At 50.3% G+C, this 27,709-nt stretch overlaps 1 long non-coding RNA gene across 1 annotated transcript in view; it reads right to left on the bottom strand.

Moving 5' to 3' along the window:
* Positions 1–13,696: 13,696 nt before the first annotated feature.
* LOC309605909 overlaps positions 13,697–27,709 on the bottom strand; it is a 44,989-nt gene continuing 30,976 nt past the window's right edge. Inside the window, exon 3 of the long non-coding RNA XR_014231563.1 lies at positions 13,697–27,077. This is a non-coding gene — a long non-coding RNA (uncharacterized lncRNA). The remainder of the gene's footprint in view (positions 27,078–27,709) is intronic.

Raw genomic sequence — 27,709 nt, 5'->3', positions numbered from 1 at the left:
TGGAAAGAGCAGCCATGTGCAGTTGGCGCTCTCCCCAGAAGGCTGTGGCTGTGTGGCTGGAGGCAATGGGAGAGCTGGGTCACTCCAGGGCCAAGGAGCCGAGTGGTGCCTGCCTGCCAAATCTTATCATCCAATCTTTGTGGGACAAATGAACAAATGGGGGAGGGAGGCAGGAAGAATTGAATTTGGAGTCAGAGCGATCTGAGTTTACATATGAGGACTGCCTGATCCTATGTATCTGTAGCCTAATACCCTTGGGCAAAAGCCTTGCACTTCTCAATCAACAGTTTCTTCACCTGAATATGGATGTTCAGTGTGAAGGTTGTAAATCAATGTCTGCCAGGCCCCAGGCACAGGGCCCCAGAACTTTTTCACATATGAAGAACTGTGGCCCAGAGATGTCAAGCAGCTTGCCGAAGATCACACAGCAGATAAGGGGCCCAGCCAGGATGGGCACCCTGTTGGTGTGGGTTTAAAGTGTGGCTCCACCAAAAAAGCAAACCCTTCCCAGTCTTTGCCACGGTACCTTGGTGTGCAATCAGGTGTTCCCAAATCATCATGAAACACCTACTACGTGCCAGGAGGCGTTCTAAGAGCTGAAGTTGCTGCTGTGAATGAAATCAGCCCATGCCCTCAAGAAGCTGGCCTTCCAGTGGGGGAGCTGATAAACATAAACTTGAGAGGCGTCACATGTGAGAAAAGACAGCTGACAGGCAGGCTGAGCAGTTTGTGAGCCTGTGCCGCCAGACGGAGGCGCCAGCACTGTCCAGTCAGGAACCTGAGCAAGTTCCTCTTCAGCGGAGAGGGTCACGGGGTCTGGATTCCAGCATCCTGCCTCCTGGAATGACGGAGAGGTAAGACCAGCCTTGGGGATTAGCTCAAGGATGGTCTGGCTGAGTAAGCCTGAGGCTATTTCTATAGATTAAATGTTCGTGTCCCCCCAGAATCTGTAACATTGAAAAACCTAAGTTGAGGGCTTCCCTCGTGGCGCAGTGGTTAAGAATCCGCCTGCCAATGCAGAGGACACGGGTTCGAGCCCTGGTCCGGGATGATCCCACATGCCGCAGAGCAACTAAGCCCGTGCGCCGCAGCTACTGAAGCCCGCGCACCTAGAGCCCGTGCTCTGCAACAAGAGAAGCCACTGCACTGAGAAGCCTGTGCACCACAACAAAGAGTAGCCCCTGCTCACCGCAACTAGAGAAAGCCCGCACCCAGCAACGAAGACCTGACACAGCCAAAATCAAATAAATAAATTTATTTAAAAAAAAGAAAACCTAAATTGATGGTATTAGGAGGTGGGGCCTTTCTGAACCCTGCTTACTAAGTTCATAAAACAAGGCTGATGATATTTGCTTCACAGGCTGGTTGGAACAATTAAATGAGACGATACATCAGAATCATCTGCACACACGTGTTCAATAAGGAGCAGCAATATTCCATTGCATATATGTACCACAACTTCTTTATCATTTCGTCTGTCGATGGGCATTTAGGTTGCTTCCATGACCTGGCTATTGTAAGTATTACTCAGGCATAAAAAGGAACGAAATTGAGTCATTTGTTGAGACGTGGATGGATCTAGAGACTGTCATACGGAGTGCAGTAAGTCAGAAAGAGAAAAACAAATATCATATATTAACGCATGTATGTGGAACCTAGAAAAATGGTACAGATGAACCGGTTTGCAGGACAGAAGTTGAGACACAGATGTAGAGAACAAATGTATGGACACCAAGGGGGGAAAACCGCGGTGGGGTGGGGATGGTGGTGTGCTGAATTGGGCGATTGGGATTGACATGTATACACTGATGTGTATAAAATTGATGACTGATTAAAAAAAAAAAAAAGTAGCAGTTGCTATGAATCAACCCAACTTCAGTTCATACCTTCTTCCAATCTATTCTTCACAGTGTAAGGAGAGTGAACTTTTAAAAACACGGACCTATCACACCTCTCCCGCATTCAAAAGCTTGCCACTGTAGCTAGGATAAAGTCTAGCCTCCTCACCATGGCCTACACAGCCTCACTGGCTGCTGTACTGTTTCTTGAATACGTCAAGCAGATTCCAACCTCAGGGCCTTTGCACCTGCTTTCCCCTCAGCTTAAACAACACTTCATAATGGAAGCTTCTCCCAGGCTGGGTCAGCCCCCATTGGCAGCTCTTATGGCATTCTGTATGTTTCCTTCAAATCACGTATTTATTCTTGTGTTACGTGTTTAATGTGTGTAGGTGCCACCAGACTGTAAGTTCTAAGAGGACAGGGACCCTCTGCTTTGTTCACAATTATACCAGTGCCTAGTATCATCCTGGTACATCCTGACTCAATAGTGTTCAGTAAATAGTTTGTGATTGAAGGATAATATGAATGAATGAACGAATAAATATCAATTTAGCATCCCACTTCAAGTTTTCCCTGGCCCAGGGCTTTGGGTTGCTCTCAGGAACACTTTGGCATCACCCAAATTTTGAAGTAGAAACCTGGACGAAGTCTTTGGCACCCCTGGCCTCTATTCCCATCTCTGTAGGACTCTTGTAGTGAATTTGGGGAAGTCACTCCACCTCTGTTGTTCTCAAGTCCCCATCTATAAAAAGGAGGAAACAAGGCCCCTCCTCTGGTTTCCCGAGCGGGCTGGGGGAGCAGTGGCTGCACTTCTGCAAAGGCCTCTGGAGGAAGTGCTGGCCTTGGTCTCCAGCTCTGGCTGCACGCTGAGACCAGGATGCCTGATGCTGAAAATCAGAAGCCAAGAGAAGGTCTGCTGTTAGCCCCCACAGGGTCCTCTGTAGAGGGGGAAGATTTGGAGAAGGGGACCTATCCCAAAAATGTACCCCATAAGGTCATGTAGTGAGGTGAGACTTTGAGGAAGTTTTGGGAGAAGGTGAGTGTATTTTGCATGTGGAATAATAATCATGGTCAGAAAGGAGTACTGTGGTAGATGAAAAAAAGATATTCTTTGTAGCATCTTGCTTTAAGGGATAGAGTCTATTTCACCACCTCTTGAATCTGGTCTGGCCTTGTGACTCATCTTGATCAATAGGATGTGGCAAAAGTGACACTGTATGACTTCTTAAGAGGCTTTGTACCTTCCACTCTTGCTGTCTTAGGACCTAGCTCACGACAGGAAGCCTGGGCTAACCTATTGGAGGGGCTGCACGGAGGTGAGCTAAGGTGCCGGGCTGACAGCCCAACCAATTGCCAGACTGAGTGAGAAGGCCATCTGGGACCAGCCAGCCCCCAGCCAGCCTGCCAAGTGACCTTTCTTCTTGCCTAAAGTTAGTCCAGCCAACACCACCTGGAGCAGAGAGGAGCCATCCCACCTGAACCTTGCCCAAATTACCAAATCCTAAACCATGAGCAATCAATGGTTGCTGTTTTAAGCCACCATTTTGGGGCAGTTGGTTTCATAGCAATAGGTAACTGATTCAGCTGTCCGTCTGTCTGCTTGGCCAGACTTTCCTTACTCTTCCTGTGTCCTGATCACAGCAGAGTGTTGAGAGCATGCAGCAGCATCAGGCAGACCTGGATAAAAATCCTGAGTCTCCCACTTACTAGCTGTGTGACCTTAGACAGGTTTCCTAACCTCTATGAAGTTTATTTTCCTTCTTCAGTTAGATGGGGGATGCTAATAGCACACAGCTTTGGCTTATGGGTGATTGTGAGGTTGAAACGATATAATATTCGGTGTCTGGCACATAAGTGTTCAATAAATTTATTAAACTGCCAATGAATATTTATTAAACACCTACTACATATACACTGATCCTGGAATTATGGAGCTGAATAAGACAGACAAGGGCTCTGACCTCGGAGAGTTTATATTCATGCAGGGGAAGACAGAATAATAAACACATAAAAACTGAGACAATGGCAAATGGTTATACAGTCTCTGAAGTATGATGTGACAGAAAATGACTGAGGCATAATATGAAGGGAAATCAGGGCAGGCCTCCCTGGGGAGGTGATATCTCTGGTGGATGAGGAGGAGGAGCCACCCACAGGAAGATCAGAAGAAGGGGTGTTCTAGCAAGAGGGAACAGCACATGCAAAGGCCCTGAGGAGAGACAGGGGTGGGTGAGACCCAGGAACCCAGGGGGTCTGCAAAGTGCTGGGAGGAGTAAAGTGGAGGAGTCGATGCTGGTGGTAGAAGCAGACGGGGGCTGCTTTATTATTGTTGTTGTTTCTATTGACGTCAGCCCAGGCTCAGGACCTGACCCACAGCAAATGCTCAGTTCATGTCGGACATGAGGTCCAGGCATAAACTGTGTAGTATTTCCATAGAAACCCATCATGCTCCCTGCTGATAACTAGAGAGTCTCCCCAAGGTCTCATATCCTCTGGACCCAGCTGGCCCTGGGCTGATAACGCTTCCCCTTCCTCTGCGTCTCTCTGAGCCCCAGCTGTGAGGGAGGCCGCAGACTGGAAACAGATAGGCTCTCCCTCGGGCGAGCAGTCCGCACACACAGACAGCACACAGGGCCCAGGCGGCCCCAGGCCAGGCCCCGCCGCCACCCGTAGCCCACATCAGCAGCCCGGCCCGGATGCAGCTGGGCCCCACCTGGGCCTGCGGCAGGAAGTGCTCACGTCGATGGGGCCTGGGGAGTGGCCATCCACTGCCCAGACAAAGGAGCTGGACGGAGACCCCTTCCTCAGAAGACGAAACTCAGCCTCCCGGGCGGAACATCAACACAAGTGCTTGTGTGACCCCAGGATGGAGACCGGCTGCCCCGCTCGACAGCTGAGGAAATGGGCCATCGTGGTGGGACTAGCCTGCCCTCAGAGAGGGGTGCTTCCAGAGCCAGACTGCACCCTCCATTTGGGCATATGTGTGTAGTCACACGGTCACACACAGGCAGACTCACACAGCCACACACTGTGAAGACAGATCCAGATATAACATGTTCTGATACAGTAAGACAGGAAACACAGAGACACCATGACACACAGCAGATGCGAGAAGCACACACAAACACACACCATTCGGTAGGACGCGCTCCTGTGAAGATGAGACACACACGTGCAATTCTACACGACAAGGCATATACACCCATCCACACAGACACTCCTCACAGCACACACGCAAAGCTGCAGACACATCCATGGATGCCGCTGCCCTCACTTCCCAGATAATTGTGCCAGAAAATAGAAACACCTGCTCCCCACCGAGCCGTCACCCGGCAGCGGTGGGAGCAGAATGATTAAGCCTTCACAGGAGGCTGGCATTTTCCTGGCTGCCAGAGCGGCCACCAGCCTGAGTGGCCTTTGTGATGGGCCCCAGGGGACATTCCGCCCAGCCTCTCTCCCCCTCCTCCCTCTCGGGTCGCTGGAATAACTCCCCACCTTCCTGTCCCGAAGGATCCTTCTGGGGCTGATGGCCCACGTATGAGGGTGCCAGGATGAAACCTGCCCAGGGAGATTGAGGCCTGGACCCACAGATTCCCAAGGAATTCTCATTCCCGGACTCGAGGATACTTGAGAGACTTAAATCAGCCGTGGACATGTCTGGTGGATGCCCTCAGCTGCTCTCTGCTTAGTCCAAGTGCTAACCTCAGTCCCTCTGGCCAGAGAGGGACTCAGTTTTCCTTATTTGCCATCCTGGACCGGGATCTTCATCTGTTCCCTCTCACATATGGTTGTCTCTGCCACCCTGGCCTTCCTGCTCCTTTTCCAACACACCTGAGGCTCATACCTGCCTTAGGGCCTTTGCACCAGCTCTGTTCCCTGTATGAACCCCACCCCCACCCCTGCCCCAGGTCTTTGCCTGGCTGTCTCCTTCTCACCATTCAGACCTCAGGTCACATAGCCCCTCCTCCAAGAGGCCTGCCTTGATCTACCCAGTTAAAATGTCTCCTCCAAGTGGGCCCCTCAGTTATTTCCCAACTCAGTGGTTCTCAATCCTGGCTGCTTGTTAGAATCTCCTGGAGAGCTTTTAAAAAATCATTTGATGCCAGGCCCTGTGTAGGCTAATTAACTAAGAATCTCTGGGGTTTGGGTCTTGAGTGCTAGCGTTTTTAAAAAAAAATCCCCCATGTTGTTCTAATGTGCAGTCAGGATTGAGAATTCTTGGCCCAGAGGCTTTTCAGTTAGTAAGAGGAAAGGCTGAATTTTGCAGCTTCCTCACCCCCTCCTCATCATTGCTGCTGTTTATTGAGCACCTACTCTGTGCTGGGCCTGTGTTGCCTTACGTGCATTATGATCTCAGTACACACTTGGGTAGCACTTGCCGTGCATGCAGTATGGTTCAAAGGGCTCTGCATGGGACAGTTCATGTCATCCCCCTAACAGCTCTATGATGTAAGAACTAGTATCATCCCCATTTCACAGATGAGGAAACTGAGGCCCAAAGAGAGAAAGTAATTCGCCCAAAGTCCTGCAGCTGGAAAATGGTAGAACTGGGGACGTAACCGAAGCAGCGTGTTTCCAGAGCCTGGCTCTTAACCCTGATGACACGACTTTGTAAAGATGTAGAAAATCTGGCTCAGAGAGTCAGGAGACTTGAGGATTCAAACCATGTCACTCTGACTCTGTAAAGTATAGGATGCAGGCACATTCATGATCCCTCATGTCCTTATCTTCCCCCCACCCCAGAAACCAGCCTTAGGGGCAGCAGGGCAGACAGGAGATTGGAACCAGTATGGGTTAGCCCACTTGCTGTCCGTGAATTAACTTAATAATAGTAATAACTGACTTATATATGGCAGCTACTATTCAACATACATTGACTTATATCAAAGGGACCCTCATTTTATGGAGAGGAAGCAGATGCACAGAGAGTTAAGTCACTTGCCCAAGGTTACACAGCTGGTCAGTGCTGAGCTGAGACTTGAACTCAGGCAGGTTGGTTCCAGAGTCTGTGCTCTTAACCCCTATACCATACTCCCTCGCACCCGCCTTGGTTACTTAAGCTGCTTGAAATTCACTTTTCTCCTCTATGAAATGGGTACATTAGCGCCTACCTCTTTCGGAAAAGTAGAGGACAAAACAAGAGCACGAACGTATGGACAGGCCCTCACACAGGGCCTGTGTGTAGCAGGCATTTGACAGGAGAGGTCACTGAACAGAGCAGGCAGAGTCACAACCTCGTCCTGCGGCAACTTGCCTCGAGTCTCACACACGGTAGGGGCTGAACTAACGTGGGCCGTGGATGCAGGTGGTGACATTTGGAGGCCTCCAGCCTGCTGATCCCCCAGAGAGGTGCAGGGGCCCAGTAGGCCCCTGGGACCCTGAGCTCCACCTGGGCACCTTCAAATGCGTAAACCTCCTTTGTGCACCACTGCTGGCCCTCCATTAACGTGTAATTGCTACTGCAGGCGTGTAGTTGTGTTCTCTGGGGTGAGATTTACAGCAGAGCAGGAAACAGCCCAGCAACAGGCATGATGGAGACAGGAAGAGAGAAGGGGCTGGGAGACCAGAGGGAGAGGAGCCTTCCAAAGAGGAAAGCTGCGTCCTTGGGTAAACTTGCAACGTGGGTTTTCAGATCCAGACCTCATTTTATATGGTCTGCCCTGCTGCTCCCACCAAGCACGCCCTGGAAATCCAATGTCTGAGCCTCCAAGTTACATCTCCCATGAAGACGTGAAAATACATCCACGGAACAGGCAGTACTGGGATTAAAGACTTTTCTGAGTCTCTGTAACTTTATCCCCGGGTGCGTGATATCACTGAAATCTGCGAGAATCATCGAAGATGCCCCATCCGGTGGGTATGAAAGCAGCCTTTTGGTTTCAAGGCTCCAGCTGTCCATCCCGGGGAAGGATCCTCGCATACCTTCCTAGGTGTGTTGTTCATTGCTTCAGCCCTTCAAAAGGTCTCCAAATGCGCACACAGGCTGCTGAGTATGTGCTGTCAGCTCCATCGTGCCCTCCAAAGATGCCTTAGGAGTTAGGAAAAGTGGGTACAGTGCCTCAGATGTGCCGTATTTTCTCCTCCCTTCTTGCCTTTGCACCTGCTGTTCCCTCTGCTGGGGACGCTCCTTGTCTAGCCAGCTTGGCGAATTTCTCCTGGTCCTTCAAATTCAGCTCAAGCATTACTTCTTTTGTGAAACCTTCCCCAATCCCCCTTCCACCTGCCCCCCCCACAAAGGCGCTGCTCCCCCAGGTGTGAGTTCTCCCATAGGAAGCTTTGTCAGAGCTCTTCTAATTCTTTCCTTTTGTGTTTGCTTCCCAAGATCAACTTCGGGTCCATCATTAAGCCACTTATGCAGTAGACCAGTGGTCCCTGAACCAGCAGCATCAACGTCCCCTGGGACCTTGCTGGAAATGCAGATTCTTGGCCCCGCTCCAGACCTGCTGAATCAGAAACTCTGGGGGTGGGCCCATCTTTCAACAAGCCCTCTAGGTGGCTCTGATACATGCTCAAGTTTGAGGACCAGTGCGGTAGGAAGATAAGGCAAGTTCATAACACTTAATCCGGCACAAATAATACAAATAACAATCACAGCAAATACCATTTAGAGGACCATGTGCCAGATGTGTGCCAGGCAATTTACCTGCATTAATTCTCCATAGCAACATGTGGGGAAGATACTAATATACCCATTATATGGATAAGGAAACTGAGGCTCAGACAGTCACTCCCAACCCTGGGAAACAATTGCCAAGTGGTGGATCCAATTGTAAACCAACCATGGCCAGCTGCTCTGACTACAAAGCCTATATGTTATCGACAGACGGTGCTGTCAGCATGATTTGGGGGTTTAAAAGAGGGAGAGATCACATCCAAGTCAGGTTCTTTCTAAATTTTATATTTTCAAAGCATAATTTTAAAAGATTAAATAGTGATTTTTAAAAAAAGCAAATCCTTGCTTCCTCCTACGCAGATCTCATCCCAGCTCTCAGAAACAACTACTTTCAACTCTTTTGGTTGTTTTGGGGGTGGTATTTACTTTCATATTTTAAAATATTTGCATCTTGTATAATCTTTTTTTTTTTTTTTTAATAGGGGATAGTGGGCCAAATGAATGGGGGTTTTTGTTTGTTTGTTTTAATTTTTATTTATTTATTTATTTATGGCTGTGTTGGGTCTTTGTTTCTGTGCGAGGGCTTTCTCTAGTTGTGGCAAGTGGGGGCGACTCTTCATCGCGGTGCACGGGCCTCTCACTATCGCGGCCTCTCTTGTTGCGGAGCACGGGCTCCAGATGCGCAAGCTCAGTAATTGTGGCTCACTGGCCCAGCTGCTCCGCGGCATGTGGGATCTTCCCAGACCAGAGCTCGAACCCGTGTCCCCTGCATTGGCAGGCAGATTCTCAACCACTGCGCCACCAAGGAAGCCCTTGTATAATCTTTTGATTTGTCCATATTAGACCCAACCCCCTGAATTATGCGAGATAAGGACTTTTGCTCAAGTATACCCTGCCTTCAGGACAACCACACAACTCTAGGAAGCGTTGTTCACATCGTAAGCATCATAGATATTTATTTATTAAATCCATAGTCAGTGTTTCATAACTGTGACAAAATAAATTTTACTCACTGCTGAGTCAAGTAGTGTACTGTGGTTGCATTTTCTTTCTTGGACTTTTTGGTTTTCGTAGAGCTAATCTGAGGGCTCCTGTGCTGCCCTTTTTCTTAATTCGCTTCCTTATAGAATGTTCTAGAATCATCATGAGTATCATCATTCCATAGTGTGTTCTCCCTGAAAATTCCAGCATCTTTCACTAAATCCACATCAGCTCAATGCTCTGTGATGACCTAGATGGGTGGGATGGGGGGCAGTGGGAGGGAGGTCCAAGAGGGAGGGGATATAGGTATACATAGAGCTGATTCACTTCATTGTACAGCAGAAACTAACACAATATTGTAAAGTAATTTTACTCCAATAAAAAAAAAAAGAAAAATAAATAAATAAATTGTATTCAGCTTTAATTAGCTTAAATAACAGAGAAGTTTTTGTTTACTTGTTTGTTTTTCTTTTTTCTCAAATGGCAAAAATCTAGAGGCAAATCCAGGGCAGGCATAGAAGATCCATGATCATCAAAGACCCAAGCTCATTCTACCTTGTTGCTTCACTACCCTTAATACAGGGCTCCCAACTCATGGTTCAGGATGGCTGCTTGAGTTCCAACATGTCTGTATTCCAGCCATTAGAAAGAAAGAGTCTTCCATTCCATATAAAGATGCTTTCTGAAAGTTGCACACATCGTTTCTGCTTACACTCCAATATTTGCAACTTAGTCACATAGCTACACCTAGCTGGGAAATGTAATTTTTTTTTTTTAAATATAGTCTTTATTCTGGGTGGCAAGTGCCCAGCAGAAAAACTGGAGTACCGAGATCAGGTAAGAAAGGGAAAACTGAGAGTAGGGGGCAACTGGCAGACTTGGCCATACTCCCTTTTGCTTAACCACGTGAGCTGGCATTCTCACACCCTTGCTGAGAAAGCATGGGGCCTCTTCCTGCATCACCAGCTCTGTCTCCCTGCAATTTGTGCTCTGGGCACCCGACACTGCTCCTTGCCTCGAGGTCCTCCCACACACCGTGCCTCTGCTAGGATGTCTCCCTGAGAGCCCAGCACATCCTTGATGTGATAACTCCTGCTTACCCTCCACGTCTCGGATGAGATGACAGCTCCTTGGAGACCCTTCCCTAATCCCAACTGGGTCAGGATCAGCTAGATGGTCTCCCAGCCTCTCGATCCACTTCTTTACAGCGTCTGTTGCAACTGTCATTAGATATTGACTTGTGTGATTAAGCTCACTCACCGGCTCTCTTGCTAGACTGTAAGCTCCTGGACACAGGGCCACCTCTGCCGGGCTCACTGATCCGGCTCATGAAAGAACAATAAACCTTTGTGGCATGAACAGTACCTGTTCCTGGAAAGCCTTCCTCCTAAATCACATGTCCTCACCTCCCTATCCTTGTAGAACTAACTAAAATGCCTCCTCCCCTAGGAAGTCTCCCTGTGCTCCCTCTGAGACAGTGGCCCTCCCTCCTGAGTGCCCGCAGCTCTCTTAGTCGTGATCGTTTTCTGCCACGTGGCATTGACTTTGGGAAGCATGTCTCGCCTCCTCTGTGACCTGTGAGTCCCTGGAGGACAGGACCCAAATCTGATTCTTCTGTGGCCCCCACCCACACACATGCATAGGAACAGCCTAGAAGAGTCTCTGGTCCAGCAGCAGAATCGCTGAGAGGGAAGCAGGACTCTGCCTCTGGCTCACCGTGTGACGCCCAGCAATCACTTGCCCCACCTGGCCTCTCGGGACTCTTCTGGATCTGACATTCTCTGATTTGCCACCTGACGCTGCAGTTCGACTCGGGGGCTGCTGACCTCTATCCACCAGGCGTCTCTCCACGGGCCATGGGCTCAGGTTTCCTAAATTTTGTTTTCCATTTAGAGATCAAAGGAATAGAAATGCTGGACGCCAGCCTCACGGGCAAAACAAAACCAAAAAAAAAAACCCATCAGAGGGGAGGAACTTTTATAAAATTAACAGCTGGCGCCAGGGCTCCTCATAGGAGGACATGTAACAGTGTTTGGAAAAAAATATTTTGACAAGTGTTGGGGAGAAATGTAAGAACTGCAGGCCTGGTGCCCAAGGCTCAGAGTGAGGCAGGAGGCTGCCCTGTGAGGAGGGAGACTTCGCAAGCTCCCAGGGCGTCCAGGACGGCGCGGCTGAGGAACAACGCAAACAATGGCTAATATTTATCCATGTCCTGATCCGCACTAAGGAATGTGGACGCTCTGTGCTTAGTGCATTGCAGGAACCAAGGTGCCAGATTACAAAAAAGAGCAGAAAGGAAAGAAAGAGGGAGAAAGAGAGAAAAGGAAAAGCACAGAGCAGAAAAGAACAAAAAAGAAAAGACTAAGGAACCACCTCTGGTAGCTGAAGCCTTGGAGGAAATCTATTAGAAGGTGTATTAGCTACCTGTAAGGCACGTGGCTCCAGAAAAGGGAGACCAGAAATAACATAGCTTCAATGAGAGAAAATTCTTTCTTTTTCAGTAAGTAGCTGACATGCAACGGTGGTTCTGCTCCATGAATTTTTCAGGCCCTCAGCATGTGGTCCAGGAAGGTTCACTGCTCCGCCAGCAGGAAAGGGAATAGGAGGGGAGGGGATGGCCCTTGCTCGCAAGGGCTCCCCTGGAGGGTGCACCCGTCACTTCTGCTCATACCCCATCGTTTACGGCCTGTTCAACAGCCACACCTGCGGCAAGGGAGGCTGAGGAATCTAGTTGTATTCTGAGCAGCCATTGGACCAGTGAAATGTTCTATTACTACGTGAACAGGGGAGATGTTCCTGGGGGCAGGGGCTGGGGTGGGGTGAGGAGGTGCATGAGAAGTCTCTGCCACCGACAGAGATTGGGGTGCTTACAAAACCGAGGGAATCGGGCTCAGAAAACTGGTAGGAACGAAGGGTGGCCAGCCCTTCGTGACACAGCCACTGTCACACTAATAGGCCAGCTGGGGCACGTTGCCAATGTTGCCACTGGGAAGGACGTCCCATCTATTCCTGCGTCTTGGCATCGGGATCTGGGGGGAGGGGCATTCAGTCGGCGGAGGCAAGGTCACAGGTCTGAGCTTCAGCTGTCAGGGGCTTTGGTGCAAGGAGAGGGGCTCCAGGTCTACCCACGCCACCAGGACTGAGAATTCCTCCCCAGATAAGATGGGAGTTGGGTGTCTGGCAGCCTGCACCACCCAAAAAGCACCCCCTCCAAAAAAATCCACAATGCTTGTGATGTCATTTCATCCTCATAACCAGTATGCTGAGTCCCAGTTTTCAAGTGAAAGGGGTTAACTTTGCCAGTCACTTCTCTAGCACCTCCTGAGTTAGGCATCGCTCTAAGCACTTTACAATTATGAACTCTTATTAATTTGCCTGAGCCTCAGAACAACCATTTAGGACAGATACCATTAGCGTCCCCATTTTGTAGAGGCACTGAGAGGTAGGGAAAGCGCCCAGGGTTGCACAGCTAGTAAGTAGTAGCAAAGCTGGGATTTGAACCCTGGCCGTCTGGCTCCAAACCCAAGCTGATAACCACTGACTACACAGCTGGCAAGAGAGGAAGTAGCAGCTAAAGGTATGAGACTGTGCATTCTGACATGAGGCCCAGCCCCCCAGGTTTTCCAGCAGAAGATATTGAATTTGTGAATATTTTATGTAAATGTTTGTTGTTGCTCTTCTGGAAATTAAGCCAATTTCATGTCAGGATCGGGAGGCACAGTTCCAAGGCAGCGCTTCTGGGGAGGAGGGGCCCAGCAGGAGGAACAGGCAGGACAGATAAGCCCCTTCCCTTCCTGCTGCCCCCAGCTCCTGCTGGTAATTAGCAAAAGTAAAGGAGAAGGCTTTGAACTTCACTAGGTCTTGGGACAAAGGGCATAAAGACAATCTCATTGAGACCTCAGAGGCAGGCTGGCTAATAGCTGTCATCTAAGTCACCCGAACACTAAAGCCAGCAAGCAAGGGGCTCAGCTTCCTGCCCCGACATGCCAACGGCGGCCTGAGTCTTCAGTTCCTGGCTGCTGCCTGGGAACTGAATTCATAAATTTGACTTTTACCTGATCCGGACCCCATGTTCCCACAGGGGTGCTCCAAGCTGGCTGTGGTCACAAAGCAGAAAGTTGAGAATAGGAAAAACAGGGGTCTGCAAAATCCATCGAAGAGATAGCTGTCCCGGAATTCACCCAGCGTGTCCCAGGACTTACCCTGGGGTGCTGGGCCCTGGATCTCACAGGGACCTAACTGACCTCAGGAGGAAGTGTAGGTTTAAGGGCTGGGATGTTGGGAGGTGTGGGTCCTCAGAGGCCTGCTGTCCACACACACACATGCATACGCACCCACATGTATACACATACACGCAACCGTTCCCAGGCATCAGGAAGGCCCAAGGTGTCACTTGACTGAGTCACACCACATCCTGATACCACTTATTATGTCCCCAGGGCCAAAGGGGTCCTACTCTTCTGGAAGCAGTAAGAGAGTCATCCCCTCAAAACTCACAGGCCAAGGGAGTCCATTCCTTAGTAAGATATGTTAATTATTATTATTACCATTATTGTTACTCAGCTATCATGTTTTAGTATTTCCAATACCATCAATTACAGAGTTTCCTCACTTACAACCGGATTAGGTCCTGATAAACCCATTGTAAATTGAAAATATCATAAATCGACAATGCTCTTTTACACCTAAGTTACCAAATGTCATAGCTTAGCCCAGCCTACCTGAAACGTGCTCAGAACATTACATCAGCCTACAGTTGGACAAAGTCATCTGACACAAGCCTATTTTATAATAAAGTGTTGAGTCTCTCATGTAATTCACTGAATACTGTACTGAAAGTGAAAACCAGAATGGTTGTCTGGGTACAGATGGCTGTAAGTGTGTCGATTATTCACCCTCGTGACCACGTGGCTGACTCGGAGCTGCGGCCGCCGCTGCCCAGCATCAGAAGGGATTATGTACCGCGTATCGCCAGCCTGGGAAAAGATCAAAATTAAAAATTTAAAGTATGGTTTCTACTGAGTGCTATTGCTTTCACGCCATCATAAAGTCGAAAAATCACCGTCAGTCAGGGACTGCCTGTACATTAGGCACTTGACGTTTGCTAGCTTTGGTCTTCCCCCCATGTGGGAGGTAGGGACCCCACGCACATCCTGCAGCTGGAGAAACAGAGGCTCAGAAAGACGGACTGACGGTCACACAATTCGTAAAGTGCAGAGCCAGCATGCAAGCCCCTGGCCCATGCTGGAAGGAGGGCACCTCCCCAGCACAAGTAGGTAACGGCTCACCCTTCTGGGAGCAAAACAGCAATTCTTGAGGTGGCCTGGAAGAAAAGGTCCTTGTGGGAAGGGTTGCTGGGTCGACCAACAAAGCTGTAGCTCCTGAGGTCTCCGTACCACGCTCCCTGGGAGACACACTGGAGGGTTCTCACTGGGTCCCAGCACCACAGGGAAGTCACAGTTGAATTCTGACAGACTGCTGCTCCTCAGAACTGCACACCCATGACCCAGCGGCAGGGCTGCATCTGGGAAGCCATTTTTGTATCATGCCTTCCTTAACATTTGCAGGTGATGAGCCGATGGGACGAGGAATGGACGGCTAACCCAGGAGAGCCAGCCTACTGCAGAGCCGGGGACCCCTTTTTGTCATAAAAATGTGAACTAAGAGACAAGGAGTCTCTGACTAATGGGGGTTCTGAGTCTGTAAGGGACCGTGGAATTGGGGCCAGTTTGGACACCAGAAAATTACAAGGTGCTCTTTTGCACTCCCTCTCTCCACAGACCAGCAGGCTCTCGCTTGCATATCTTAGACCAAAATTACAGGGAAGGAAAGAAGCCACAAGGATGCAGAGTAAGTCGACAAAAAAAGGAGAATCATAGAAGCAAGATGACATAGAAAAAGAAGAGAGGGAAACAAAATAAACGAGAAAAAGATACTTTCTTGGTTCCTCCCTGCTTTGGGTTCCGTGAGGTCCAAAACCATTTCATTTCCATGATATCTGTCCCCTCCCCAGCCTTCCTTTGAGCTATTTTGAGTCATTTCTATTCCTTGCAACTAAACCATCTCTGACTAGCAGAAAAATTGGAACCAAGAATGGATTTTCAATAATGTCTCAGAAGAAACTTGAAGCCTCCTGTAAGATTAAAGCAAAGTGAAAGACAAGGATGATTCTGCGGTAAACGGTTTAATGGCCATACATTCCTCCCATCCCAGTACGCTGGCTCCTTTGCAAAGTGACTGCGCTGAATGTCCCAGCCAGAGGTGGAGCCCGTTTCTCCATCTCTTTGATTCTAGGCTGGTCTGTGACAGTAGAATCTGACCAAAGTGAGGTTGTGTGAATTTCAGAGCCTAGGTCTCAAGAGGCCTCTCAGCTTCTGCCTTTGTCCCCTTGGACCACTGCCCCAGCATCCTAGCAGCCCACAGTGGACCACACGGGCTCAGATTGTGACCTCATTGAGAGGAGGCCTTGGGGAATTTGTGGCAGCTGAAAGGAAAGATATTGGAGCACGCTAATCACTCCTTCCGGTCTCATGTAAAAGGGAGAGAGAGAAACACCAATTCCAGGTTTTCCAGCTGGAACCAGACATTTTCTTAAATGGCGCAATTTTGTAGCTTTTTGCTTATATCCCGCCCTCTGAAACAGCTGATACTAAATCCAGAAAATAATCGTGCACCTTGACAAATTGCAACAGCTGAATTTTCTGCCATTCTGGGTTTCTCTGATCAAAATTAATTCATTTAATGAAAAAGACTGGCAGAGAAGGTGGAAATTGGGCATTCTAGGCAGAGAAAAGCCTTTGAGCAAAAGCTCAGAGGGATGGTATCAATGAGATTTGCACTCAGATACAAATAAACAAGTGTCAGATGTCAGATTAATGAGGCGCTTAGACCAGTGGTTCCTAAACTTCAGAGTACATCAGAATCACCTGGAGGGCTTGTAAAAATGCAGATTGCTCAGAGTTTCTGCTTTAGCAGGTCTGGCTCTTGGGGGGAGGGCAAAAATTTAGTTTTCTAATAAGTTCATATGTGATGCCCAGGCTGCTATTGAAGCAGGTACCACATTTTGAGAACTACTGGCCTGAAGTTTAGCCCCTAGACAAAGAGGGGATTGTTCTTCTCACCTTATAGTAGGTGATTGGAGTGGTAGTTCAGGCCTCAGCAATGTCATCAGGAACCCAGAATTCTCATCTTTCTTCTTGGACATTCTTAGCTTATTGGTTTTCATGCTTATGTTTGAGGTCTCATGGTCACAAGATGGCTGCTGCAGCTCCAGAAGTCATGTCTGTATTTAAGGCAGGACCTATAAACTAATGCAGCCTGAACTCTTTACCAGGAATTCAAAACTTTCCTTGAAAGGCCAATCCACCTTTCACTACTGCTGGTCCCAACGCCCCCTGCCAGATTGTCAGATACATATATGGGCCATCTCTAGCTGTAAAAGAGACTGGGAAATTGAGTATGTAGCATTCTCACCTCTATAGTAGAGGCACGCAGGGAGACGGGGGTAGAGAATGAAGCTACAGATGTGTAGGTGCCTGGCTTGTGACCCAAAAGTCTGGAGGCCAGTCCTTACTGGACTCAAGTAGGGGACCTAATAGGCACCCAATAAATATTTAATTCTGAATGAATGTCAGGAGTGGATGCAGAAAGAACAATGAGATTAGACCTTTCTGCTTACCAGTTGGATGATCTTGAATAAGTCACTTTACCTGCCTGAATCTCAGTTTCCCTTTCCATGAAAAAAATCGAATAACCCCACTGAGTTGTTGTGAGCACTCAATGAGATATCAGATGTGAAAGTGTCCAACCTGGGGCCTTTGAGCCTGACAGGTGGGATGGAATCAGAAGTGTGCAGCTGTACCATTAGCCCCAACAAAAGCATGCATGGGCTGGGCTCGGTGCTAAATCCCTTATGTGCTTCTGTCGTTTCCTCCCCACATTCCCATTCTTCACATGGGAAAACTGAGGATCAGATGAGGATTTTAAAGTCAAAGCTGGTAAACAGAGAGCAAGGATTCAAACCAGGTCTGTTGGGCTCCAAGTATGCACCCCTAGCCACTACTCCAGACTGCTTTCACAGAGAAATAAACTATGCAGAGCTTCCAAAGCCATGAGCTCAGCCGACACCATTCCCCATCCTTCGCCCTGCTCTCACTGGGAGCAGTAACTCAGGGGAAGCCAAACTCGCCTTTGCTGTCCCTATCCGTCAGCTGGCCTGCGGGAGCCAGGAGAGGCTGGCCTCCCACTGAGACTGCCTCCCCCAGTGGGAGAGGAGTCCTGCCAGGTCAGGGGAGTGGCTCCAATTAGATACCAGCTCCTGCCCAGGCAGGAGGCAGAAAGCAGGTGGAGGCCAGCAGGGAGCAGGCAGTTAGAGGGTAATTAGATGTGGATATGGAACAGGTCCCTTAATAAGGAGGCTGCGCTGGGCAAGAGACACTGGGGAGGGGCATCACTCCAGGCACCTGCCACCCACCAGCATCTTGCACTGGGCGCAATGGGGAAGGAAGAAGCAACTAACGTTCTTCGTGGCCCAGGCCCTGTGCTGGCCACGGGTCTCCTTCACCCTCATAACACCCGGAATGCAGATGAGAACACAGACTCAGGGAGAGAGAATAACCTCAGGGCACACAGCTAGGGATGGCAGAGATAGAGGATGAAAGCTCTGAGCCCCAAGACCGTGTTTTCTCCTCTAGCACACCGTTGTTCCTATGTTCTTCATCTGCTCACGCCTTCTGATGTTAGAGCATCTGATGGGTACTAACAGTTGACACCAGGGATGATATTCAAAGTATTTAACCACTGGCAGGGCAGGGCTGTGACCAGTTGGAATAGACCCAGGCCTGCTGGAGGCCTGGAGGGTCCTGAGGGGCCTCAGCTGCACCAAGCATTAACCCCTTGGCTGCTGGATCATGGGAAGGTCCAGAGGATCCCACGAGATAGGCTGGGGTGGCTGAGACAGCAGTGAGGGTGGGGGAACTTGGGGGCTCAGAGCAGCAGCTTTTAACCAACTGGTAAGGAGGAATTTCCATTTTAGTAACCAACATGGCTATAACAAACAATGCAGCATGGCAGAACCTTAGCCACTAGTTGGGCCCGCTCTTGGAGGCGGTGTGCACTTCCTAGGATACAGAAAGGCTGCCCATACGCTCCCATTGAGCACACCTGTCCCCATACCCCAGAGCTGGCACCCAAAGCCCAAGATGGGTGACTCACGCCTTCTCCCAAGAGCAGGGAAGTCTTCCCTGGGGAGTCTTCCCCAGGCGGGAGCAGCCGGCTAGGGAAGCCCCCATCTGGCTGAGGGAATCTGTCTGTCTGGAAGAGAGTGGAGTGCGCCAGACTCCACAGCAGCTGTGCCCAAAGAAAGTTCAGTAAATCTGAAAGGTTGTCCTCAGGAAAGAGGATTCCCTGGGTAACTGTTTGGGAAACGTGCATGCTCCGTTCCCCTCTGGAGAGTCCGGGCCCCTGTTGACATGTTAAAGGTTCTCAGAGGTCCTGGTGGGTGGGGGGACAGAAGATCTTTTGACTTTATGTAACCCAACATTTTCTAGGCATTTTTAACCCCAGAGCTGTTCTTGGTTTAACTCCATTGGGCCTCCGAGGGCACGAGTTTTCCCTGGGATGCAGCTTTGGAAATACCGTTATGTACAAAATGCCTTCCCTGATCCCAGCAGCCCAGATGTGTCCACTCAGTCGCAGCTGATGCTGGGGACACAGGATGAATCAGGAGGAAGGGGAACAAGGTTTGGGGGTGTGGGTGCTGGTTGGCACCCTAAGGGACTCCAGAAATCCTTTATTTTCCCTGGAGGGTCTCCCTCCAACCAATAATCAAAACCTGTCCACAGGTAGGGGGCTCAAGCAGGGCCCAGTCCTCCCCTCAAGGTGGAAGAAAGGTTTAAAGCTGCAACTCAGTCCCTGAGCACCAGGAAACAATCCCTCGGAGCCAAGGGCTCTGGACTGGGACAAACAGGGTTCAAGTACCAGCTCCGCCTCCGACCAGCTGTGTGACCTTGGGCACACTGGCGTCACTTAACCTCTCTGAACTCCAGTTTCCATCTGAACAATTAGACTGTAATGTTTCGATCATAGGGTTGTGGTGGGAATAAAGAGTTTAGCCACACTTGATAGCACTGCCTGTGTGCCCTGAGTGGCTCTAAGCACTTTACATGCATATATATTAGCATTGCTTCCTTAACAGTTCTACTGTTGGGGGGGGGGGGTGTTCTTGCCCCCATTTTACAAATGAGGATGCTGGGCCACAGATTGCTTGTGAGTTGCCCCCAGGTTGCACAGGTGATAGGTGGCAGGGCCAGGACTCCAACCCAAGGAGTCTGGTTCCCAAATCCACTCTGTCAACCATTACCCACAGAACCTGGCTGAAGTAAATGCTCAGTACATGGTAACAACAATTTGTGTCCTTACACAGAGGTTCTGGGGATCCAGAGATCGCCGAGCAGGGGTCAGTGGGTGTTGAGAGGGGCCCATCTAACGCAGGAAGAGTGAACAAGTCTAAGAAAAGGGGGACACAGGAGGGGAGCTCTCTTTTCCCAGAAAGCATGGATGTGACTTCATATCACAGATACTCTACTTCTAGGACAAGGAGGGAGGCCTCATGGAGATGTCCCACCTTCCCCAATGCCATGATGCACTGGTTACTAGGGCGGAGGAGGAGGAGGGCAGAGGTTGTTTTGTTCAGGGTATAACCTCCGTCCTAGAGTCTAGCCTTGTAGGAAGTGAACATCCCACAGCTGGATGTGAGTAGTAAAGGGCATGTCTTAGCCTGGGGTCTCCAGAAAGCAGAGCCTATGACAAAGGCTTAAGTGTGAGTAGATAGTCAGAGAGTGTGATCCAGGGACAAGGTCAGGGCACTGGGATGGGGGGCCTCAAGCAGAGTTGCTCCATCCCATGGGGCTGCTAGGAGCACTCAGCCCAGGAAGAAAGTGGAAAGCATTCATGCACAGGCTCCATCCCCCACTGGCCAAGATCACCTGCTGATTGGTGCCAGAGAAGGTCCAGGCCAGGAAGGATCAGAAAGGGGCAGGCAGGCTTGAGGAGAGGCAGATTGCTCCTCCACGAAGCTGAAAAACAAACAAACGAACAAACAAAATCTGCATGGAGCAGGGCATCACAGCTGTGGCTGGAGTGAAAGATGAGACCAAAGGATTTGAAGTGATGCCCAAAGCTATCTGATTCCAGGAGTTTGGGGCAGCAAAGTGTAGTGATCGTAGGCAGATTGTGTATTTTAGAACGATTCAGCTGATTTTGAGGGAAGAATGCATGACCTGAAGGATTTGAAGTGGGGAGGCCAGAGTCTCTGTATCTTAAACTTTGGCGGCCCCAGAATCACTTGGAGGGCTTGGTAAAGCACAGATTGCTGGACCCCAGGCCCAGGGACTACATTCCTGCCATGCTTGGGTGGTACTGATGTTGCTGGCCTGGGGAAACACACTCTGAGATGCACCAGTGTCAGTTCTGGGACAGGGGAAAGAAAAGAATGGCTTCCAGACTTCGTGATTCAGAAGATGGCAGCAGGAGACCCTCATTCCAGTCCAGACTCACCTTTCTGGCCTCAGTCTTCCCATCCCTAAGTGAGTGAGTGCATTGCTCCTGATGATCTCTGCAGGCCTTTTCTGCTCTGAGATCCCATGAGTCTTCAGGCTCAGAACAGAAAGGGGGAACAGAGAGAGCTGTCACCAGTCCCGGACACTTAGAAAGGAAGGAAGAAAGTCTGACTGTCCTGGGGCAGCAGAGTTGACCTAGAATTTCAATGCTCCCCCTGCTTACTGCTGGAGGAGCTGACAGGTTAACCCACTATAGCCACACTGGCCTCCCTTCCCTCGGTGCACCAACTGTGCTCCTACCTCAGGGCCTTTGCACTTGCTGTTTCCCTCTGCCCGAAACAGTCATCCCCCAGATTTCTACAGGGAGCATTCCCTCATGGCTCTCATATTTGCTCAAATATTTCCTCCCCTGACCATTCTTTCTAAAAAACCATCACTTGGTCCACCTCTACTCCCTTCCCCTGCTTTACTTGCCATCACTCTACCTGAGGTCATGTTGCCTGTTAGCCTCCAGAAGTGTTGTCCAGTAACTTCCTGTCAGGTGGACATGTGCTATTATCTGCACTGCTCATTACGTAGCCATGGGCCACATATGGCTATTGAGCACTTGAAATGTGGCCATTGTGACAGAGGAACGGAACTGACCATTTTCTTTTATTTTAATTACTCTACATTTAAATAGCCACATGAGCTAGTGGTTCCATAGTGGGCAGTACAGGTCTATAGCCTCTATCTCTCCTCAAAGAATACAAGTACTAGGGGGGAGGAAGCTTGTCCCCTTCATTTGTGACTATATCCTGGGCCCAAAACATTTTCAAGCCCACGTAGTAGGTGCTCAAAAACACCTCATGAATGAATGCCTCTATTATCATAGAATTATGTTCTCTTGCTCCCATTTACATGAACGAGGCCCAGAGAGGGTAAGCATTCCACAAGTCACACACAGCAAGCCCCCGCCCACTGATTCAGACTTCCTCCACTGCCCAACCCTACTCTGCTCCCTGGTGGTTTGTTGGCAGCAGGGAGCTGATTAAAACCAATCAGCCTGATTAACCGCAGAGAATCTGAGATGTTCAGCTCTAGGTGGCATTTAGCAGAGGCCAAGACAGCGAGTGAGCAAAGGCAGAGCCCCCAGGCTGCTGCCCCAGGCTGGGGAGGGAGGGCTGAGATCCACCGGGTACGTGAGTCACAGGCTGAGTGTCATGAAATTGCTCTCGCTGACAACAGAAGAAGGAAAGACGAAAGCCCAGGAGACAGCCGACTTAATATTTTTTTTCAGTTAAGAACTCTTTATGGATTTCTGCTAGACCAGACTCAGGAATCAGGGGTCAAAGAAAAATCTAGCTGGGTTTTAAAAAGGAAACAGGAAACCTTGCTTCCTGCTGGTTTAAGCAGGAAGTGGGTTTATAATTGGAAAGAGAAAGGTGGGCGGGGGGGGGGGGGGGAAACCAGGGGGTTTCTGTGGCCGGAAAATGCTGTTAGCCTGAACGGTCCCTGTTACTGAGGTTCGTGGTGCCCTAGTCCCCTGGGAATGAGGACAGGTCCCCAGGCCTCACAGCCCAAGTTTGCATCTTGTTATCTAGCTTCTCTGAGCCTCAGTTTTCTAATCTGTGCATTGCAGAGGAAGGCGCCTGCCCCCCAGGCGACGTGAGAATAACACGTGAAGGAGCCGGCATAACCCGTGCTTGGCAAGGGGCAGCTGATGGTACTATTGTCATCAAAGCCCCCCAGTGCTGGGAGAGACGGGGAGGTCAGAAAAAACTCTTCCGAGCCGGTGACAAACTGGACCTTGGACAGCAGGTGAGGCGAGTGCCAGGCAGAGGGAACAGCCTGTGCAGAAGCTCAGAGGTGGGACTGACCCACGGGCAACACAACTGGGGGGTCCCAGCTCTCTCCCTGCTCCCGACTGTGACCTCAGGAGACCGTCCATCTGTCCCGCCTCCTCCTCCCCACGACTCCCCTCATGGGAACTCCCGGGAGCAGGATGAAGGTTGGGGAGGCAGAGCCAAAGGTGAGGGTGGGGCAGCAGGCTGAGGTCGAGTTCATCGGCCTGGGAGGTGACAATGTGGCCCCGAGGAGGAAGAGGAGTCTTCTCCATCTCCCCACTGAGGGCTGCTAGATTCAGCGAAGAAACCAAACACAAAACGGGATACCCAGTTAAATTGACATTTCAGATAAACAGCAAATAATTCTTTTATTGTCAGTATGGAGAAGCCAGGACGTACACTAAAAAATTACCCCTTCCTTACCTGAAACTCAAGTGTCACTGGGTCTCGTGTGTGCAGGCCTTGAGCTGTGTGTTGGCAGCGCAGTGCCAGATCCATTGCCCGGGAGTTGTCCCCTCTTTGCTCCCGGATGAAGTTCAAGGACCAAGGGCCAGATACACCAACCTCCCAGCTTCACTCAGTATCAGGGGCCCTTATTCCTCCAACCCCATGCTCGAGCCTCCAGACCTCGCCCTTGCAGCGCCCTGGCCAGGAGCGAGCGAGGTCCTTCTCACCCCTGCTCCCCCACCTCCCCGACTTAGTTCAAACTATCCTGCAGGGACTCGCTTCGGTCCTCACCCCTGGCCTCCCACAGGAGTTCACTTGCTCTGTTACCATTTCTCACAGCCCTGAACCTTTCCTTCCATAGAGGCAGATATCGCTCGACATTGGCTTGTGAAGCCCCGTAGTTTCAGGCTGCACAGTGGCTTTGGCTCACCGCTGTCCGCCAGCATCTGGCCCTTGTTCTCTGTCAGCAGGTGCTGCTGCTATTTTCATTGTGTGACCGAATAGGAACTATTCCAGGAAGTGGGGAGGAAGCAGATAAGGAAGGTCTGAAGCGCTCATGTACTCACTCCTCCCCTGAGAGAAGAGGCCATTTCCAAAGCTAGCTTTCTGGACAGGACAGGGACCCATGGCTGCGGTCTAGGGGCCAGAGCTCTTGAGGGAGGCTGAGAGCTGGAATCCCAGCCCTTCACGTCCAGCCGTTCACATCGGGCAACCCTCTACTCCTCCCCGAAGCGCTATTGCTCCCCTAAGTAATGCCAACATCCTTCTTAGCTCCGCTTCACTGTGAGGCTTGTCACTGAAGACCCCATATCCTCCTGAGAGGGGCACTGGCCTCCCCCAACCCATCAGGCTGTAATCTCTGAGCAGCCCTGGGCGGTCAGGGTCTGTCTCTGACAATGTCCTGTCTGTCCCCAGGACCTCACAGTGTCTGCACACATAGTACGAGCACAGTAATTGTCTGAAGGGTGAATGAATAAGTAAATGGCCCATTTCCTCCACACTGAATGAGTTTCTCAGGGACTTAGGGGGAGGGGATTGAGGCAGCAGCAGAAGATAGCCTTTGGGACCAGGAATCAGGGACTAAAAAGGGAAGATGATGCAGGGAAGGGGGTTGAAGCCACAGGCATGCTTTTCTACGTTGATAACATCTTGGACCAAACCCGGGGGGCGGAACTGGGTTATCACAAATTAAGTCTCCCTAGGCTGGCATTATCATCTGATTTCAAGCAAATTACAGAATTAAGGGGTGGGGTGGCTGGGCCTGTTCTATATTTGGCGCTGACATATCAGCAGAGCCAGCAAGAACCTTCTGGGACTGTGCTCAAAAACCTGATTAGGGTCGGTTTGGACCAGAAAGTCAAGCGCTCCCCCAGATGGCCAAGGATCTCACGGGCAGGAGGTGGGGGCCAGAGGAACAGGTCAGCCTGAGACACTCGCACCCCCAGCCGCCATTAACTCAAATAAGGTCGCCGTGGCCGGGGTGGCAGCTGGCAGATGCTGTGTTGCCAGAAGGTGCTGCTGGCACCTCTGATGGGGATCAGATTACTCCCAGCATCCAGGGAGGCTGGGAGAGAGAAACCAAGGAGGTGCGAATGAGTACATCTTGTCAGAGCAGGAGGGGGAGACTGGGGGGGCTAAGAAGGTGGGGGGCACTGTGATGTGAATTCGAGGAGGGCTTCTCTTTGCAGCCTTAGCTCTTGCTACCTGTAGAGGACACCTGGTGTTTTTACTTGCTTAACATTCATTTTCCTCCTTCTGGAAACATCATTCTGGTTTTCATTTGAGGAAGAGCCTAGCCTCCACTCTCAGCCCATGTCATCTCGGCAGGGCTGACACCCTCCACCCCCGAGATCCAGGGCTGGGCCCAAGCACCAGCCCAGACAACAGCCCTGAAAACAGGGATGGCTTGCCATGGAAGCTGGGTCATTCAGGGTCAGCCCTGGGACTTTGGTTTGGAATTATTGGGAAACGATCTATTCTTTCCCAACTAGGCTTAAAGCAAGAGGGAGGGAAGCCCTGAGACCTTCATTTATCTCAGAATGATGCCAGTTCAAGAAAAGCAGAACTGGGAGATGGAACAAGAAAGACTGAATCCTGGATCCAACTGCACCTGAAGCTCATCGCCTGTACTCTTCTGATAATGTGAACAAAAAATTCCCTTTGAGCTGAGTTTCTGTAATTTGCCACCCAGCGAACTGATTAATCATCTTCAGCTCTAACACTTCAGTCACATGAGCCTCGTTGCAAGTTCTCAGGAGAGATCAGACACCCACCTCCACCTCCAGATTGTTACTCAGACTATAACCTCTAGGAATGCCATCCCCATCTCACAACCTCCTGTTGAAACCTTACTCTGCCTTTCATTCAAATGACACCTACTTCAAGGAGCATCTTGAGATGCTGCAGTCACACTACTTCCTCCATCACCCTGACATCGGACTGAACAAACTTTTTTTATGGGGCCCACGTGGTGGTGCTGAGTCTGCCCCATTTTTATATGTATTTAGCCCTCTGCACTGAGCCCAGAAGCTGTGCTGGGAGCACAAATCTCCTTTTATCTTCACACCCACCCCTTGAGGTGGGATCTTTACAATCTCTGTTCCCCAAGGGGGCGTTGATTCAGAGAGGAGCTTGTGTCCAAGGTGAGAGGCAGGGTCAGGCTTGCAGAGCTCCATCTCTGGCCTCCAATGTTGTGCGGGCCCCGGGCTTGTTTGCCTGCCGGGGTCCTTCCTCTCCACTTTTCCTGCAGTGGCCCATGGGAGATGTGTATGGAGAAAGAGTGTAAACGCTGCAGTCACCCCATGGGTTCAAATTCAGTCTCCACTTCCTAGTGGCTGCGTAACCTTGGGCAAATAACTCCTCGGGGTTTCACCTTATCTTTTTTTTTATTATTATTATGGTAAAGTATACATATTATGAAATGTATCATTTAACCATTTTTCAGTGTACAGTTCAGTGGTATTAATACACTCACATTGTTGGACAACCAACACCACCATCACTCTCCAGAACTCTTTTCATCTTGTAAAATGTAAAGTACCCTTTAAACACTAATTCTCCATTCTCTCCTCCCCTCAGCTCCTGGCAACCACCAGCTTGTTTTCTGTCTCTCTGAAGTTAATGACTCTAGGTACTTCATGTAAGTGGAATCACAGAGTATTTGTCCTTTTGTGACTGGCTTGTTTCACTTAACATAATGTCCTCAAAGTTCATCCCGTTGTACCACGTGGCAGAATTTCCTTCCTTTTTAAAAAGGCTGAATGATATTCCATTACACATATTCTACCTGATCTTTAAGCCGAGGCTAGAATCGACCTCGACAAAGAACATCAGCCGTTACTATAGGCGTTAGGGCGGCCCATTGCCCTCAAGGCCCCGCGGGGGCAGGGACGGGGGCGGTATCTCCGGTGGGCGGGGCAGGCTCCTATGGGGACGGGGAGACAGGTCCATGCTGAGGGCTGCCATCAGTACCACACCCCGCCTCAGGTAACTACCCACCAGCGAGGAAAACAAGGGGAAGGATTGGCAACATCTCAGCAAATTCTCCGCCCACCGTGGGAGATAGGGTGTCCCTGCGGTGAGAGAGCGTCTCCACTCCAGTTCCTCTCCTGTCTGGGGGACATCCACTCCAAACCAGGAGCCGCCACTCCCGCTCGCCAGCTCTCATCCCAGTTGCCAAGGAAACGCCCATCTGTGGGATGGCAGAGCAGGAAAGTGGGCGAGGAAAGTGCCGATCCAGAAACTCTTGGCCAAGCCCCCAGTGAAAAGGCGACGTTGCAACATTCCCCCGGGATCGGGCAAGGCGTCAGTACTGTGGAGCAAGGAAACTAAACACTTAGTGCCAGTTCAGGGGAGCTGCCTGTGGAAACCCTGGGGAGGAACGGACATCGACAACGGTGCTTTGGGCCAGAAGGATTCTTTTGGGATGGTGTGGCCTCTCGGGATTCCAGACCCTCCTGGGCGGTTGCATGGGCTGAGGCAGGCACAGGGCTGGGCCCAAGGAGGGCAGGGCAGGGAGTGGAGGGGGATACGCTACAAATCACCCTTAGCCTGTTGGCCGTGCTTGGGTTTCCCGGGGGCAGCACACCGGACACCTGTGAGATTCTGCAACCCCCACCCCCCCTCCACGATCATCCAGAACACTCCCTCCTTCGAAAATTCTAAGAGTTAGAATCAAAATGATCACTCTCCAAGCACACTTAGATGGAGCTGGTGAAGGACAAGCGGCTTTGGGGGCTTTCTGAGGTGGGAGGATGTGCCACTCTTGCTGTAAGTGGGAACAATGATTGGGCCAGGAAGCTGCTGGCAATATGCCCCCTGCCCCATATAAATGAACATCCCAGCCCTGCTGTGGAAGAGAGGAGTATCACCTCAGCTCTCCACTCCCTCCCTGTCATCGGATTCTACACCCACACCCTTTGCCGTGTGACTTGACAGTACCCT

This window comes from Balaenoptera borealis (assembly GCF_965194805.1).
Source record: "Balaenoptera borealis genome assembly, chromosome: 11".
NCBI lineage: Eukaryota > Metazoa > Chordata > Mammalia > Artiodactyla > Balaenopteridae > Balaenoptera > Balaenoptera borealis.
The sequence above is the reverse complement of the archived record's forward strand: the minus strand, read 5'-3'. Positions and strand labels throughout refer to the sequence as shown.